Consider the following 6,775-nt stretch of genomic DNA (forward strand, 5'->3'; position numbering starts at 1 on the left):
CTAGCTGAGAGGGTCATCTTAGTTGACTGCTGCCAGAACCATTGCCTGCTGACTGCATCATCGTCCACGGTAGCCAATCACAGCCAAGGACTTAGTGATGCTATGCCACTCTCACTGGAGGGATTCCGAAGGAAGTGCCTCGTGACGGCGCATGGTTAAACAGCCAAGAGTCTGTTTCTCTCTCCCTCCCTCTCTCAGGATTGGATGCATGCACGATCTGGTTTTTACAGGGATAGCACATTACCATGCACACTACTCCCTGCAGGCTCAGCAGAGAATAGAGACAACAGCAGCTCTCTATCTCTCTCTCTCTCTCTCTCTCTCCTGCTCTCACCACCTCTACTAGACAAGACTCCTCCTCTCCATCTCTCTGTGACTCCCTCTCTCTCGCATATGATCTGTACTTCACTTCCTTCCAGCTGAAGCAGGAGATAACAGCACGCTACATACAGGTAGGCACTCATATTTCCCTCTCTGAAGTTGCAGGTGTTTGGATGTTGCCGGTTTGTTTTCGTATTGGATGCGATTCTGAAAGAGACCTACACTGGGTCAGAGTAGAGCATGCCATCATAAATGCCCGCCCCTACAGCGTGGCGTTTGTTTTCACGCCAGCGCTGCTTTTGGCACCGTTTCCTTCCTCTTTCTGGCCAGCCGGGGAAGGTGGTAGTTTACTGGTTGGATGGTTCCTGTGAGAAACCCATCATCTACTGCCACGCTTAGCTGAGATCTGCTTATCCAAGTAGGGGGAAATGATTCACACATTTGTAGCTGGAGATTGGAGATGTATTTTCTTACATGTAGGTTTGTGTGTGCGGGTGGACGGCTGAGGTTGGAAGGGAGGGGAGATGGAAGCTGAGATGCTGTATTCATCCCAGGGAAACTAATCCCACCACAGCTCTCCGTATCTGATAAACACTCTCTTCGTCTTTTCTCCCTCTACCCTTCAAGTGTGATGGGTTTATCTGTGGCTGTGGATAGTGGAAAATTATTCCAGTGGAGGAAATTACTTCAGAATGGCAGATAATTCCCACAGTAAAAGAGCTTCTTTCTGCCCTAGAAACCATTATTTGTTCTGCCCTGGGAATCACGACTGCCAACATATATTTGGAGACAGGTGCTCTCTCCTTCAACCTAGAGTGGCAGCCAAAGAGAAAGTAGGTTCGCCGTGTGTCAATATGAATCTCAAGATTGTTATTAAATCGTACTTGACTTTCCTTCTCAACTCAAGCTCTCCTTTTGTTTGCAGTTGAGGGGTTAAGAATGGATTGCATAACAAGCTGAAATCTCTTATAGTCATTATGTTATGAAGGACTTGGTTCATTGTGACTAGCTGCTGCCCACACCAACAAATGCGCCTGTCATTACCTCATATCTCTGTTGAGCAGATCAGCGGTTGCTATGCACGCCTAGTGAGAGCGAGGAGCAGGGATTGCTTGGCTATAGCCTCGGGCTTATCCAATTCAGTTGTGCAGATCCTCCTCTGGAATACATTAGTGCTTGTGGAGCTGTGGTCAACAGTTGCTAAGTGATACCATAGGAATATATTGAAAAACTCATCAAAATAGATCACCACTTCACATTAAGATGCAGGTAGTGCACATGCCGTGGTAAACTGTGGTTCTTATGAACTTACCAACACTGCTTTATTTACATTTTACTATCAAAATGTTCTGTATCAAAATTATTCAGGTTCAGTTGGTGCGTTAATTCAAATCAATTATGTCATCAATAAGTCTGCACACCAAATCTGAAAACATAAAAAAAAAAAAAAAAAAAACCTTGTATATTTTGATTTTGCCACTTAATTTATATATTTATTTTAATGTATTTTTTTTTAAATAAAAATGATAACCATGGACCTCAATTATGATTTTCTACAATATTCTTTTTATTATAATAGTTGTTTTATTTTTGTTGTTGTGTGGATTCCTTGTGATGACTGAATAATGTATAAATGTAAACTTAAATTGGTCTACAAAGGAAATTAGCTGTTACTTTAAGTCCCATCCCATCAATAATATTCTTCACCTGAGAGAAACTGTTGGCTTGAGAAGTTCCATTTTCCCAACGGTCTTAGATCTAATATCACCCCATGAGAGGTTTCCGGACAACCACGGCAACACGGCACGTGGATTTTACCTTTCAGGGCAATATAGGATGGCAGATGTTGGCCCAAATATGTCACAGCCCCTGCAGTTGCCAAGGACAACGTTGTGCATTATCAGCCTTGTTAAATATCCATTAATGAGGTGAGATACGAACTCGGTATTGCCGAAAGGTGGAGTTAACCATCCCTTCTTCTGTTGCTTACGCTCAGCACGGTATCTCTGGAAGTCTTTAATGTCAGTCTGTGAGATTAGGATCAGTCACCTGGATGATTTTCTTTTGTCATTCGCCTACACAATTCCCTTGTGTGTTGAAATTGAAGGTGGAGAAAAAAATGTGACCGCGTGTGTACATATATGTGCGTGTCTGCATAGGCCAATACGCTGTTGTTAGGAGTAATAGCAGACAGAAGATAAAAATAGCGACTCTATTATGATTTGACCTTGGACAGCTGGCTGGTTGGCTGCAGATACCTGGGTGAGTGAAGTGTACGGATCACTGACATGCTCCGTGAAGAGTCTGGGGCAGCCATGATAAATGTGTGCAATTGCAGAGTGATATGTTCTCGTTGCGTTACACCACAGCAGGCACAGGCACCATCTAAACAACACTCACCGTGGGTTTGAGTAACTGGGACAGATTCAAAACCAATAAAATATTACAAACATGGAAAATTGAAGGTGATCTCATCTTTTTTTTTATGCAATCGAGCTTCCGGTGACAAGATTAAAATCTAAGCTATAAGGAGATGTTATAATTTATATCCATTAGAATATATCCATTTATTTCCTTTATATCCATGGGACTGAGTATTAAAACCTAGCAGTGCCTTTTTGGCAACCACACCAACAGTAAGGAAGTAATTCTTCACCCAGTGACTGAGATGAATAACAAAAAACAAGCCTGTGTTTGTACTGGCTGCAGCAGGGGTCATACATATCACAAGCAGCAAGGACTTATGGGAAATACTGGTGAATAAATATTGTTTGATGGATCAGAGAACAGGAACACTCTCAAGGTCAGTAGGAGAGCCATGAGACAGAATGTTTGACAAAGTGCTTTGACCTAATATAATATAGACCTATTTTAAAGGTCTTGTTGGAAATCTATCTATCTATCTATCTATCTATCTATCTATCTATTAGGGATGCTCCAATCGATCGGCCGGAGATCGGTATCGGCCGATAGTCACATTTTATGACTTGATCGGTACTCACTACACTTGGCCGATCTCACGAACCGATCGCAATTTGAAGACGTCAACGCGTGACAACGTACATGATGCGTGGGGACATAAATGATTTGGCGCCACAGTCATGTCATTGCCGGTGTGGAAATGCTATGACGTTTCGAGAAACAATAAAAAATTCGCTATTTGTCTGATCGCGGCCGCTCTAATGCATGTTTTTATACCGGCCAGCCGCGGCACGTTTCTGAAGCGGCTCTCCGCGCTGCTTGGCTAAAAGTAGTCTTTTGTGAGTTGTCACAGCGTGGAGGACGGAACAAAACCTCTTCGGAGCCGTAAGGGATAACGGTAACATAACACGTTGATCGTGGGCTGCTTTTAAATTAACATTTATTTATAAAACAAAATATCTTCTTTGGCCATATTAGCCTACTCAATAGCATTAACACAGGCTTTACTCCTTTCAAACTTTATCTGGAATGTCACCGTTTCTGTCACTGCAACTTCCCGATCAGGCCAACGAACACGCACACACACGAAATCGTCTGCCTCATGGGAAAAAATGTATATATATTTTAAAAAAAAATGTAGTTAATATTTGCATCATTTATGATTTATTTTATCCACCCGCAGATTATCCGCAGCGCCCGTGGATATAGGAAAAGCAAAATATGTTTGCTGCGTAAATCAGACAGACTTACTGAAAATTACAATTAATTCTCTGCCAGCAGGAGGTGTTTTAAAGCGGGAGAAACCGAGGTTTCCCCGGTAACAGCTGTACACAAAGCAGCGCTGAACTCACAAACGCTGCTTTATCAGGCATATAACATGCAAGATGAAATGAAAATGACATAGAAAATTTTCTAAAGATTGTCTTCCTTCAGAAATACAGTGATATAAAAACACCCGCGCCTCGTTTTGATTTTTAAATGTGCAGTACGTGCTCATGTTTATTCAACCAAGCCTTTTGGAAAATCCGTCAGTTTTGATATTGTGGTGAGCGCCACAAATAAATAAATGTATGGGAAACACATCCCACAGCACAACCACCTGAGCCCAACTTCAGTCTACTCATCACCTTAACTTTAACTGCGTTTGTAGCCGGACGCGCGCGAAATCGTCTGCCTCATGAAAAAAATGTAGTTAATATTTGCATCATTTATGATTTATTTTATCCACCCCGCGACCCACCCGGGAGAAACAGAGGTTTCCCCAGTAACGGCTGTACACAAAGCAGCGCTGAGCTCACAAACGCTGCTTTATCAGGCATATAACATGCAAGATGAAATGAAAATGACATCGAAAATTTTCTAAAGATAGTCTTCCTTCAGAAATACAGTGATATAAAAACAGCCATGCCTCGTTTTGATTTTTAAACGTGCAGTACGTGTTCATGTTTATTCAATGAAGCCTTTTGGAAAATCAGTCAGTTTTGATATTGTGGCGAGCGCCACAAATAAATAAATGTATGGGAAACACATCCCACAGCACAACCACCTGAGCCCAACTTCAGTCTACTCATTACCTTAACTTTAACTGCGTTTGTAGCCGGCGCCATAGCCAGACTGATAAACAAACACAGACCAGAAGTTAACTTCGGGCCAGGCGCATGCGCCCGATGAAACCGTCTAAAGCTTGAAGCATCAGAATCGGCATCGGAATCGGCCGATCACCATGACAAGAAATCGGTATTCAGTATCGGCTATCTATCTATCTATCTATCTATCTATCTATCTACACGCACAGTTAATAATTTGTTAATAATGTCTGTTAATAGTACGCCAAGTACCATACATAGATTACTGCATATGAATATGCAGTGCTTATTCTTAAATGTGACATGCATTGTCCACCACTAACGTAAATGAACTTGTATATACCTAATATTAGCCTAAAATTCGATTTTTATATTACAAAATATAGAAAACATATCATATATATTAATCATGTGAATGCTAAATTGCTTAATTCTTTATCTTTCTACATTTCTGCCAAGGAAATACAGTAGCTGCAGTTGCCTTATTGGGGCTGCTCACTGTTCCACATATTGCTAAGCAACGGAGGAGAGGTCCTTGGAGAATGTAGCCAGCCTTCTGACTCCATAACGCAGCCTTGGCACATGCACACATACACACACACACAGATGGTGGTGAGCAGATCTTGTATAGCGTTTGCTACGCCTGTGTTACCATGGCGGTTACATATGCACGTAGTTAACGGAAGTGATGTAATGTCCTTCTTTTTAATCAGTGCACAAGGGGGCAATCAAGTGGTGAAGCCTCACCTTGAGCCCTGAATGATTACAATACACAGACAATTATTGGATTTAACCATGGCACTCTTCCCAGTCTTCATAGCAGTTCAGGGAATCTACAGTGGGTACGGAAAGTATTCAGACCCCCTTAAATTTTTTAGGGCTGTCAACTGATTAAAAAGTGTCATCAAATTAATTACATTTATATGCTAATTAATTAAACAAATTATTCATATAAAGAAAAGCCCCCAAATGAAGATAATTCACAGACATTACATTACAGTATTTATTGAAAATACATCATATAGAAATACATCAATATGCATGTACTACATAATAATATAATTGAATATAAGCCTATCACTGGCCTACAAATCACAGCAAACTGTTTTGCAATCAAGTTTATCTGTGAAAGACTTAGGAGTCATTCACATTAATGATATATATTTTTTAAATTGTTGGTTTTGTAAACATGTATTGGGGAAAAATATTGGACTGCTGTGTCATCTCTTGCAGTTTTTGAAGCCTCACTATGCTTTTAAGATGCCATGTCAAGTTTAAACTTTGAAAAATGTGTGTCTTTTTCATTCGGATATCTTTTGAATACAAGAACACATCCTTTGAGAACACCTCTGTGCTCATTCTGTGCTGCCTGTAGTATGTCATGAATTAATTATATTTAATGCTTGTTTCATATATTTAATATTTACTTTTTTTATTATATTGAATTATTAATAATTGCTCTAAACCAGCACGTTAAATTTACAATCCAATTTTGTTTACTCATATGCCCTTGGTCAAGCAACACCTTGCGCCCTATTTTAACGATCTAAGCGCATGGTCTAAAGCGCACGGCGCAGGTGCACTTAGGGTGTGTCCGAATCCACTTTTGCTAGTTTAACGACGGGAAAAACGGTCGGCACACCCGCCGCATGGTCTAAAAGGGTTGTCCCTATTCTCTTAATGAGTAATGGGTGTGTTTTGGGCATAACGTGCAATAAACCAATCAGAGTCTCATCTCCCATTCCCTTTAAAAGCCAGTTGCGCTCACGCCATGGTGAATTTGCTATTTACACAGCGGAATTTGCAAGTGCAAAGACAAAACGCGTCTCCAGAGAGGAAACGGATCTGCTAGTGCGCGAGCAAATAGGTAGCCGAATTCTGATACATGCAATGACTATCCATTATGACATGTAGGCATTTTTATATTTATGTAGCCTACACAATAA

The 6,775-nt window shown here is 40.9% G+C and overlaps 1 protein-coding gene across 2 annotated transcripts in view; it reads left to right on the plus strand.

Annotated features, from left to right (window-relative positions):
* The first annotated feature begins 368 nt into the window (after nucleotides 1-368).
* LOC107734425 (synaptotagmin-1-like) overlaps nucleotides 369-6,775 on the plus strand; it is a 185,799-nt gene continuing 179,392 nt past the window's right edge. For both annotated transcript variants that reach the window (XM_016546379.1, XM_016546392.1), the window contains exon 1: nucleotides 369-452. The gene's annotated coding sequence lies outside the window, so the exon portion shown is untranslated. The remainder of the gene's footprint in view (nucleotides 453-6,775) is intronic.

This window comes from Sinocyclocheilus rhinocerous, unplaced genomic scaffold, assembly GCF_001515625.1.
Source record: "Sinocyclocheilus rhinocerous isolate Xijiao unplaced genomic scaffold, SAMN03320098_v1.1 scaffold5484, whole genome shotgun sequence".
Taxonomy (NCBI): Eukaryota; Metazoa; Chordata; class Actinopteri; order Cypriniformes; family Cyprinidae; genus Sinocyclocheilus; species Sinocyclocheilus rhinocerous.